At 40.7% G+C, this 12,587-nt stretch overlaps 1 long non-coding RNA gene across 1 annotated transcript; it reads left to right on the top strand.

The window, feature by feature from the left end:
* The first annotated feature begins 8,918 nt into the window (after positions 1-8,918).
* Positions 8,919-9,801, top strand: LOC143135462 (uncharacterized). The gene is made up of 3 exons (XR_012988958.1): positions 8,919-8,978; positions 9,554-9,613; positions 9,733-9,801. It is a non-coding gene; the product is annotated as an uncharacterized LOC143135462 (long non-coding RNA).
* Positions 9,802-12,587: the final 2,786 nt, after the last annotated feature.

Consider the following 12,587-nt stretch of genomic DNA (forward strand, 5'->3'; position numbering starts at 1 on the left):
TGTTAACATCACTATATTAATAGGCTAGCGTTAACGTCACTAAATTAATAGGCTAACGTAATGTTAACGTCACTATATTAATAGGCTAACGTAATGTTAACGTCACTATATTAATAGGCTAACATAATGTTAACGCCACTGTATTAATAGGCTAGCGTTAACGTCACTATATTAATAGGCTAGCGTAATGTTAACGTCACTATATGAATAGGCTAACGTAATGTTAACGTCACTATATTAATAGGCTACCGTAATGTTAACGTTACTATCATAACGGTGCCTTTAGCTCAGGGGTTCTCAAACTATCTGGAGATAGGGACCCCTCATAGGGCAGAATAAAATTCCAAGGACCTCCTCATAACCACAGCGCAAATGTAATAGCTAAATTGTGTGTGTGTGTGTGTGGAACACAGTTAAAATAGTGCAAACTGATTTTTTGATAAGAATAACTACAGTGAACAAACAAACAAAACAAAAAAAATCACTGACAGGTCAAGTGCATGTATATTTGAATTTCCCCTTGGGGATCAATAAAGTATCTATCTATCTATCTATCTATCTATCTATCTATCTATCTATCTATGTATACTCTTAAACAGAGTGAATCAAATTCAGTGGTGGAAGGGAGGGAGGGAGAGAGAGAGAGAAAACTTTTTACTTATCAAGTAATGAAAAGATGACACTAATGCATACTCTTAAACAGAAAGAGATGCATATGTACCCTTAAGAAGATGGTGTGTAACTAATGAGATGCATATGTACCCTTAAGAAGATGGTGTGTAACTAATGAGATGCATATGTACCCTTAAGAAGATGGTGTGTAACTAATGAGATGGGTGTGCCTGTCTCTCACTACATAGTTTGTCCAGTCTTGGCGTGATGGATGATAAGCCGACTCTAAGGCTGATGATACATGGGGCAACATTTTGAGCAATGTTGCTGGGCAAATGTTCCTCATTATTGTGGTTCTGGCATGTTCTCATTGATATTGGGCAACAGTTTCTTTTCTGGAGAACTTTGTCATCAGTAGGCAAGTTGTCATGATTATCCAATCAGATTAAACGGAACTGTTTATGTGGTTGCCCAGCAACATTGCTCAAGAAGTTGCCCCATGTATCATCGCCTTAAGATAATTCTCCACATGGAGATGAGCTCTGTACTTCGTCTTCATTGCAGTCAAAGTTGAGAAAGATGACTCGCTGTTCATGAGGGGAAGAATAATTTCATATTGCTCGTATAAAAACAAAAAAGAGGAACAACAACTACAGAAAGAAATTAAGAGCCTGGAAATTCTGTCTTCTAGGACACCTGACAGATCAGTAAATAGAGAGTTATTGGACGTCAAATATAACTTGAATAGCATATATAACAAGAAAACAGAAGTGGTATGTCTCAAGCTCCGACAACATCATTTTGAGTTTGGAGACAAGAAAGGCAAACTCTTAGCCAATCAAATTAAACAGCAACATGAGAAGTCAATCATATCCTCAATAATAGATGCATCTGGCACTCCATTCACAAAGGCTGAGGTGATTAATGAAACCTTTAGATCATTCTATAAAAAATTTTACACCTCAGAGCAGGATGCCTCAACTCAGGAGATAGAAGATTTCTTGGGGAACATAGCTTTACACAAGCTGTCTAAAATACAAACAGAGCAGTTAGAGAGCCGTCTTTCATTAGAGGAAATCACTAAAGCCCTCCATCTCATGCCCAGTAATAAATCTCTGAAATACAACAAAAGGGTACTACACCCCATCGGTGACCGTGATTTGTTCAAGTAACAGTTGTTCCTGGACCAACATTCTAAAGACGGTCCTGGACCAACAACTCTTTAACCAATCACAGCCTTGTGATGTCATCAATGTGAGTCTTCTGCTTCTCCCATTGCCATTTTGAAATTTCCCTCCAGAAACAACCAGTGGATCACCAACTTGTATCTCAATAAAGGTAGGTCCTTTCATATTTGTGTGTAAAATAATTGTAAAATAAAGTAATTCTGAGTGGAATCTGAATATATGCACCTTAGATTTATTTTATTTTCGTTTTAGTTGACTTGGTTCCATGTTTGTCTATTGTTAGCTGCCAGGCTAGGGTCCATACATTTACTGTAATACATTAGCTTCCTAATAGGTAATTCAGTGGCTATGCATCTTTTAAATAACTTATTTCGAAGGGATACAGTAGTTGAAGTAGCTTTGAAGCTCATTTAGCAATCTTGGTGCCGCTGTTATTATGTTAGAGGCTAGGCTAGGGAATATAAATTTATGCTACCAAATTAGCTTGCTAATAGGTAGGTTAAGCATGCAACTATGTGAAGTGCCAAGCCGTGTTATGTTAGTTCACTTGCTTAGGAGCACACTTTTGGACTACTAATGTAGCTTGGTAATAGGCTAAAGCAGTAGCTTTTGTGTGTACATGGTCCTGGAGCGACGTTGCCATGTTGGTCTTGGACCGTCTTTACAATGTTGGTCCAGGACCCACATTGTCATGTTTGTCCAGGACCGTCATTACAATGTTGGTCCAGGACCGGCTTTACAATGTTGGTCCAGGACCCACATTGTCGTGTGTGTCCAGGACTGTCTTTACAATGTAGGTCCAGGACCCACATTGTCGTGTTTGTCCAGGACTGTCATTACAATGTTGGTCCAGGACCCACATTGTCATGTTTGTCCAGGACCGTCTTTACAATGTTGGTCCAGGACCCACATTGTCATGTTTGTCCAGGACCGTCTTTACAATGTTGGTCCAGGACCGACATTGTCATGTTTGTCCAGGAAAGTCATTACAATGTTGGTCCAGGACCGACTTTATAGCTTGCTAATAGGCAATACAAATCTATCAGTTGTCGTTAGACTGTTTTTCTTTTTTGCTACATTTCTGAGAAACATGCCGTGTTTAAACCTTTATACAATAAGCTACAAAATATTTTTGTCTGCTTTGTTTATTCCAGGCCCATTATAGGGAAGTTTGTCCCTGTACATCACACGGAAGTTGGTCAAGGTCCATCATAAGGAAGTTGGTCCAGGTCCATCACAGTGAAGCTGGTCCAGGCCCATCACAGAGAAGTTGCTTCATGTCCAACACAGGGAAGTTGGTCCAGGTCCATCATAAGGAAGTTGACCCAGGTCCATCACAGGGAAGTTGGTCCAGGTCCATCACAGAGAAGTTGCTTCATGTCCATCACAGGGAAGTTGGTCCAGGTCCATCATAAGGAAGTTGACCCAGGTCCATCACAGGGAAGTTGGTCCAGGTCCATCACAGAGAAGTTGCTTCATGTCCATCACAGGGAAGTTGGTCCAGGTCCATCATAAGGAAGTTGACCCAGGTCCATCACATGGAAGTTGGTCCAGGTCCATCGCAGGGATGTTGGTCCAGGCTCATCATAAAAAATTTGGTCCAGGTCCATCACAGGGAAGCTGGCCCAGGTCCATCATAAGAAATACCAGTCTGCACACACTATGCTTTGGTCTGGACCCAAATGGATGGTCAAGCGATACATCACTGTTTCAATTTAATTTTCTCCTCATTAATCTGTTTATATACTATAATTAAAGGGGGTGGGACAGCAGTTTAAGAAAGATGTTTAGTAGGGGATTGACTTTTACCATGTTAAGCTATGGAGACTGACTGAGTGTGGGTCGTTAAGGGCACTTATTTGGAAAAATATATAGAAATATATTTTAAGTGTCAAAATAGTTTTTTTTTTCTGTCAATTTTGAATATGTACATATATTTCAAAATATATTGTGAAAATATTTGTCAAATATTTTTTTGTGTATGGGGAACATTATATTAATGTGAACACTTACTGTTACAGCTATAGAAATGGCAGAATCATTGTGAGGTGGGCTACACGCTTCACAATGACAGCAAAGAGTTGTCATCGTTATGTGCTTTGTCCATCAGACAACGCAGCTTTCTGCGGCAAGACACGCATGCTGCTTGACTTGGTTCCACTTCCTATATACCACATAACGATAATACTGGAAATTTAAATGAAGGATCAATATTCGGTTTTCCTTTATTTGATTTAAAAATATGCCTTGGTCGGGTATATTTTATAATATTTTATAACATATCATTAATGGCACTTCCAAAAGTTTTTATTAGATAGATTGGTGCTGGGTAATAAGTCTTAGTGAATGTCTGATAACAACTCTTTGCTGTCATTGTGAAGCGTGTAGCCCACCTCAAACATGGGCGTGCCATGTGGCTCACACTGTCCACTCACTTCCCCCTTTTGATGGACATTGCTAGGCAAGCTTCAAAGTGCCTCATAAACAAACCACAGTATATCGGTTTCTAAATCTGCAGTCAGCAAGTCCCCAAATAATGTATGCAAGATCAGCCACTGTTTCCAAATAGGAAATGTCACTCAACTGTACAATAGTTCAAAGATTACCCAAAAAGAAAAAGTTAAAGGCTATATTGGGTAAATTTATACTGATGTCCCTGACTCTATAGCGATGTTAACTGTTCTTTTGTGACACATTATGTTACAATGTTACAATAAATTGTGAATGCTATTCTACAGTATGTTGCCACTGTCATTCCACAATCTACCCCAAACTCTTTTGCAACCAATAAACATGATTCTCTGAGATTAATTATATACTGTATGGCTTGGTGACACCTATACAGGTAAATTCAGAGATTCTTAGAAAAGTGTATGGCTCCATTCTCTAACAACTTGTAAAGGGACTTTGTGCACAATCCCAGATACAGGACAAAAACAAGCAAAAGTGTTTAGGAAAAAGTCCACACACTCCTTGGTATTTTCTTTTCTTGATTTTATTTTCTCATAGTTTGGCAAGACGTTATGACCTTGATTGTTCTTCCTCAGATTCACTGCAAACACAGGCATTGCACATGGTCTAAATCACCTGGCCAACAGTATAGGGGGGAGCCAGCTCAGTGACTCATTAACCCTTACAGGTATGGCAGGCAAGCTTGTGGCGTGACTAATGCCAAACAAATGCATAAGAACATCATAAGAAACATTAGTAGAACTTTATATAAGACCAAAACAGATCTCTAGTGTATACAAATGCAGATTTGAAAAAATATACAGTTCAATCATTCATTAGACTTTCTGTTCACAGTCCATATTACAGAAGTATTACAAGTTCATATTACAGAAAAGGTCTGATTACAAAATCTTCATTAAACCCTCTTGGGGCTAAAGTTCCCTGGTGGTAGATCTAAAAAGCCTCTCTTTTTAAAGGCTGACTGTCTATGTCCCCTCCTCTTCGGTGGTTTTTGACTTGTTCTATCCCTATGAACCTCCAAATTTGTTTAAATGAACCACCAGGGGACTCTTATCATGATTGTTTCTGATGTTGCTTCTGTGTTCACATTCTTGTCTTCAGAGCCCTGCGTGTTTTTCCTATATATGCTTTCCCACAGGGACATTTGATCAAATATACCTAATTAGTAGTGTAACGCACGCTGGCTCACGCATGAGCTAAATAAGGGAGTTCCACGCCAGAATGAGTAAATAAAGAATATTTATTAAAGTAATATACGAAAAAATCAGTGTAGTGAATAAAAGCAAGGTGTAGTGCGAGTGTATGTCTAGGGATGTGTTCAAACAAAACAAAAAGACGACGATCGAGAGGAGAGGAAGCCCATCTGCGCTTGGAACCCAGGCCTTCAAATACAGGTGCTCATCAGGGCAATACCAAACACCTGCACATCTTGGGAAACCTGCTTCACACAGACAGACAAACATGAGCGCAAGTGGGCGGGGCCAGTGGAGACCCGGCAGGGTCGTAACAGTAGTGCTGCATGTGATTTTTCCTTTAACCCATAGTTCTTTTCCTGTTATAGGGTGATTAAAGGAGTGACATTTGTGTGTGAAATTGTCCTGTGCTCAGTGCCCACATGGATAATTTCCATCTGGAAATATTGCGGTGTTGGTGCAGGTGGGCAGTCTGTTTTCATAGTCTCTGATGTTGTCTGGCCTCTTGTAGAAAATTTAAAATATAATATATACAAAAAATATATATTGACAAATATGACAAAAATATATTTTTTTGACACTTAAAATATAATTCAATATATTTTTCCAAATAATACTCTTACTGACCCACACTCCATCAGTCTCCATATCTTAACATGGCAAAAGTCAATCCCCTACTAATCTTATCTTTCTTAATTTGCTGTTCCATGTCCCACCCCCTTAAATTATAGTATAAACAGATTAAATTGAAACAGTGATGTATCGCTTGTGTAGCAGACGTTGCTGCCATTGCACAAGGCTATTGACCATTCATTTGGGTTCAGACCAGAGCAGAGTGTGTGCAGAGTGCTATTTCTTATGATGGACCTGGGCCAGCTTCCCTGTGATAGACCTGGACCAACTTTCTTATGATGAGCCTGGACCAACATCCCTGCGATTGACCTGGACCAGCTTCACTGTGATGGACCTGGGTCAACTTCCTTATGATGGACCTGGACCAACTTCCCTGTGATTAACCTGGACCAGCTTCACTGTGATGGGCCTGGACCAGCTTCCTTATGATGGACCTGAACCAGCTTCACTGTGATGGACCTGGACAAACTTCCCTATGATGGACCTGGAATAAACAAAGCAGAAAAAATATTTTGCAGCTTATTGTATAAAGGTTTAAACATGGCAAGTTTCTCAGAAATGTAGGAAGAAAAAAAATCAGTCTAACGACAACTGACAGATCTGTATTGCCTAATAGCAAGCTATTTTTTAGTATTTTACCTAGCCTAGCAGCTAACATTAGCACTAATTACCATGGCAACAAGATTGCTAAATGAGCTTCAAAGCTATATCAACTATTGGGACTCTTCTTGGTAATAGGCTAAAGCAGTCACTTTTGTTTGTTGTACATCTTCCAGAAGTGACCACCATTTTGGTCCAGGACCGTCTTTACAATGTTGGTCCAGGATCAACATTGCGATGTTAGTCCAGGATTAACATTGTAAAAATGGTGCTGGACCAAAATTGTAAAGACGGTCCCTAACCAACATTGTAAAGACGGTCCTGGACCAACATTGTAAAGACAACATTGTAAAGTCGGTCCTGGACCAACATTGTAATGACGGTCCTGGACAAACATGACAATGTCGGTCCTGGACAAACATGACAATGTGGGTCCTGGACCAACATTGTAATGACGGTCCCGGACAAACGTGACAATGTGGGTCCTGGACCAACATTGTAAAGATGGTCCTGGACCAACATTGTAATGACATTCCTGGACAAACACGACAATGTGGGTCCTGGACCAACATTGTAAAGACGGTCCTGGACAAAAATGACAATGTGGGTCCTGGACCAACATTGTAATGACAGTCCTGGACAAACACGACAATGTGGGTCCTGGACCAACATTGTAAAGACTGTCCTGGACAAACATGACAATGTGGGTCCTGGACCAACATTGTAAAGACGGTCCTGGACAAAAATGACAATGTGGGTCCTGGACCAACATTGTAATGATGGTCCTGGACAAACATGACAATGTGGGTCCTGGACCAACATTGTAAAGATGGTCCTGGACAAACATGACAATGTGGGTCCTGGACCAACATTGTAAAGCCGGTCCTGGACAAAAATGACAATGTGGGTCCTGGACCAACATTGTAAAGACGGTCCAAGACCAACATGGCAACGTCGCTCCAGGACCATGTACAAACAAAAGCTACTGCTTTAGCCTATTACCAAGCTACATTAGTAGTCCAAAAGTGTGCTCCTTAGCAAGTTAACTAACATAACACCGGCTTGGCACTTCACATAGTTGCATGCTGCACCTACTTATTAGCAAGCTAATTTTGTAGCATAAATTTATGTTCCCTACCCTAGCCTACTCGGACGAGTTTCCACCGTTAAAATGAATATCCTTCCGAGAGTAAACTATCTTTTTTCCATGATCCCTGTTACTAGCCTCTAACATAATAACAGCGGCACCAAGATTGCTAAATGAGCTTCAAAGCTACTTCAACTACTGTATCCCTTCGAAATAAGTTCTTTAAAAGATGCATAGCCACTGAATTACCTATTAGGAAGCTAATGTATTACAGTAAATGTATGGTCCCTAGCCTGGCAGCTAACATTAGACAAATATGGAACCAAGTCAACTAAAACGAAAATAAAAAAAAATCTAAGTTGAATATATTCAGATTCCACTCGGAATTACTTTATTTTACAACTATTTTATACAAAAATATGCAAGGACCTACCTTTATTGAGATACAAGTTGGTGATCCACTGGTTGTTTCTGGAGGGAAATTTCAAAATGGCAATGGGAGAAGCAGAAGACTCACATTGATGACATCACAAGGCTGTGATTGGTTAAAGAGTTGTTGGTCCAGGACCGTCTTTAGAATGTTGGTCCAGGAACAACTGTTACTTGAGCAAATCACGGTCACATACCCCATCATATGAACACGGCATATATCACACTGATTCCCAAGCCGCATAAAGACCATAGCCAATGCTCTAATTATCGCCCTATATCATTGCAGACATGGTTTGGAAGGATGAGGAGTGGAATCTCCCTTTTAAAGAATCTTCCAAAGTAATTAAGTACTTCGGCATCCAAGTACTAACCTGAATGATCTATTCAAGATTAATTATAACCCCCTCCTGCAGGCAGGCCCGTCGCTAGAAGGCAAGCAAACCAAGCAATTGCTTGGGGCCCTGAGCTGGCCAGGGGCCCCAAGACAACGACTGATTAAGAATAAAATGCAACGACAAACTGTGAGCGCCCCTTTGATAGTCAATGCAGTGAAGTGCAACGAAATTGTTACCGGCAATACCGGGATCCCCCTCAAGGGGGCCCCTCTAAGTAGTTGCTGACAGCAGCCAGCCAGCCAGGTTTGTGATTTCTGCTGCCGCGAAAATATAAAACAGGCAGTCATAATGAAGCGGAGTTATGCGCCCGGAAGCCAGAAAAGAAAGAAGAGAAAGGAAGAGGATGACAAGAAAAAACAAGATAGTGGTAAGTGATAAATTACACTGGATAAAATAGCTCTACTTGTAATGGTGTAATGTCGCAGCAGGAAGGCTAGCCTAGCAAAAAATGTTTATGTTAACTACCTGCCTGACGGCCTATGCTGCTTGTAACAAACTAGAACAGTTAGCGCAACTTTTTTCCCCGAACGGATAAGGAAGACGCAGATCTGTTCCAGAATCACAGTTTATCGTATTTAATGACATAACATTGCTATAGCTTTGTAATAGGTTTTGATGAAAGTGGCATAGCTTCTCTGCTATACTAACTATTCTACCGTGATAATCTATTTACCAAATGGGGGTTAGGAAAACCACACGATAAATTCCGTGCATCAAAGCAGACTGGACGCCAGCTGTTTACTGTCTTTAAAGCACAAGGTGCGTCTGTCTAATTCTCAAACAGCAGCATGCTTAAATGCTATGTTAAGCTACAAGTAGGCCTAGGTTAATGTATAACATTAGCTTGGGGTGTTTTTACAGTAAGCATTGGTGAAAGCAGCTGCATCCCTTCTAAATATCAAAATATGGAAATGCTAACATATCTTTTCTTTCTCCCTCAAGGTGCTTTGCTTAAATTTCTCAGCCCTCAGGCTCTTCCTAAGGATACCTCCACTGATGAAGGTAGAATGAATTTCTCTCACTGAGCTGAGCTGTTAATGACCTTTTCCAATATGCTAACAGTGAAATGGTCAAACGTACTTCACAGGTAATTTCAGATTTGTTTTCAATTATCTTCCCAGGTACACCATCAACTTCATCCTCCATTCATGAGGAAGAAGCTGACATTGGATTTTATGGTATGGTGGTGTTTTTGCAAATGTTGAAAACTAATGCACAGTATATATATGTAACAGCAGTATTTGCACTGTCAACATTTTTTATTTATATAAAGTGTGGGTGAACTTAAACTGTATGGCTATGCTGTGGTTCCTGTAGGCTTTGCGTGCGGTGTGTGTGTGTGTGGGGGGGGGGGGGCCTCCATGTCCATTTTGCTTGGGGCCCCCAAATTCCTTGAAACGGCCCTGCCTGCAGGACATCAAAGATAGCCTTGAAAGGTGGAATAAGTTGCCATTATCCCTACTCGGACGAGTTTCCACCGTTAAAATGAATATCCTTCCGAGGGTAAACTATCTTTTTTCCATGATCCCTGTTACTCCTCCCTCTGGATGGTTCTCCTCCCTTAATAGCGCCATCACCAGATTTTACTGGAAAGGGGGTAAAGCATGAATCAGTCTAAGCTCGCTCCAGAGGCCAAAACACAGTGGAGGACTTGGAGCCCCAAACTTTATTTTTTTTATCTCATCAGATCCTACATGTCTGCCATTGGATTAAGTTTGACAATCCTCCCTGGTTAGATATAGAAAATATGTTAACTCAAGGGCCAAGACTGCAGAACCTTCTATTTATGGATAAAACCATTAAAAATCTATAGTTTACGGTAGTTGTACAATCAACACATCATTACAAGCATGGTGGAAGACAAATGAAATCCTCAAGTCTAACTTGAGACGGAGTACTGTAGGGAAAATAAATCGACCGGAAGTACGTAGACAGGCCAAGGCCAGGCTACAACTTGTTAACATCTAACGAAGAAGCTGTCTCAATCCCCATGCATAAATGGTCCAAGGACATAAAGAATCTACCTAGAGACCTGAACTGGCAAAAAATATGTACCAACACATTCTCTATGTCTTTTAATTCTAAAGTTCAGCTGATCCAATATCAAGTCCTACATAGAGCCCATATAACTATGAAGCAACTCTACCAGATGGGCTTTAGTCAAAATAGTAAATGTCTACACTGTTCAGATTCTATTGATGATTATTTCCATGCTCTCTGGGCAGGGATGGATTACTGCACGGGCCTACCGGGCCCAGGCCCAAGGGGTCAAGCCCAAGCCTTTGCATGGAAAGCCCAAGCCTTTGCATGGAATCATTGCCTCAATATCAACAAATTAGGATGTAGGCTATGAATCTGATTGAATTTAGTATTGGCCATCCCCAAAATGCACCAGAATACAGGAAATCACATCAAAAAAAAAAAATTCTGGGGGAGGACCCCCAAACCCCCCCTTCCACATATACGACAATAAGTGGGGGGCCCTTAATACATCTGGGCCCAGGGGCCCGAAAGTTCATAATCCGCCCATGTCTCTGGGACTGTATATGCATCAACTCCTTTTGGACAGAAGTGATCAAAATACTATCTGAAATAGTGAACTACAGTATGACATCCCCTTATGCCCCATTATTGTACTCCTTGGTGACTTGTCTAACTTAGATGTCAATAAGACAGTTAGGGCTCTATCTTCCGTGCGGGCGCAATTGACTTTGTATACTCGCGCGTTTGTCTTTCCTATTTTGCAGTCAGCGCATATTGGAATTTTCCCTCCACAGGTACATGCCTGTAAATTAGGGAATTCGATTGCGCCCACGGGGGCGGTTCAGCGAAAAGACGGGGCGTGTTCCGGCGCAAACGTTCACTGTTGATATTTTGCAGTTTCAGAAAACAATTCCGCCACAGACCAGGAACTCCCTGGTCTAAAGTCTGTGGCGAAAATGCAGATGCTATTTTAAGGGCGCATGCATGACCACAGGCCTGCATGAATGAATGCGTTGCACACCAATCTACAGACACCTCCGTGCACAGACGGAAACATTCAAAGCCTTGATAATATTTGTCCATTTCCCGGTTTTGTTCGTGCATTGGTGACCTAAATATTTAGTAGCCTATATAGTACAACATCTACATGCAATATCTTTACAACAACGCCTAATTACGACCTATTAATCTGGACAACTTTATAGGCTACAGCCCTATAAAGGCTAAAGTTACTTTTAGTTTTGTTCCAATTTACCGTTGTGTAAGGTTTTAAGCACCAAGCTTTGCTATGTTCCCTCCATCCTTTCGTTATTTTCAAAAAACGTTTTATATCCATGATGGCCTTGAAGTCTTGAGTTAGTGAATTAGCTTAAATCAGCTTTTCATGTGCTGTTAACCAGCAACAGATAGTACAAGAAAGCAGCAAGTATGGTTACAATTTCTGTAGTTGCTGCATCCATTCATTGTTATTCTCTCTCCTGCTCAAATAAATGTTGTGCGTGAATTAAGTTGATGATAACGTGTTTACAAACTCTGCTTTACAGAAAATATTGTAAATAGTCTACTGTCACGCAGTTAATGGGATACTGTGCAGAGTTGAAAGTTAGGTCAACTTAAACGAAGCCCTTGCTTGGCCGCCTGTGCTGCGCAATTCACACTTAGCTCCTCTCATCTATACAATGTAGTTCCCATTTCTGTAAAACCATACATAATTTCAAAGAAAAATATTACCACTCGAGGGAAATCAGTGTGGTGTCCATGTGAAAAAATAGGCATAAATCTAGCGTACACATTTTCACGAATCACCGATGTGTTGATGACATAAATTAGGAAATGTTAGAGGACTTAAGGAGACGTGATGTTGAACTGCATGCCGATGCCATTTAACCCAAATGCCCCAGCGGCAGCACGGGAGAGAAGAGATTAACTGACAGAAGATATGCATTGTCTATAGAGAGGTAATGTTAGATTACATTGTACATTGCAAATATAT

This window comes from Alosa pseudoharengus, unplaced genomic scaffold (genome assembly GCF_046254945.1).
Source record: "Alosa pseudoharengus isolate Yale_2024_CS ecotype anadromous, Long Island Sound unplaced genomic scaffold, YU_APseudo_1.1 YU_APseudo_1.1_scf_2, whole genome shotgun sequence".
NCBI classification, from domain to species: Eukaryota; Metazoa; Chordata; class Actinopteri; order Clupeiformes; family Clupeidae; genus Alosa; species Alosa pseudoharengus.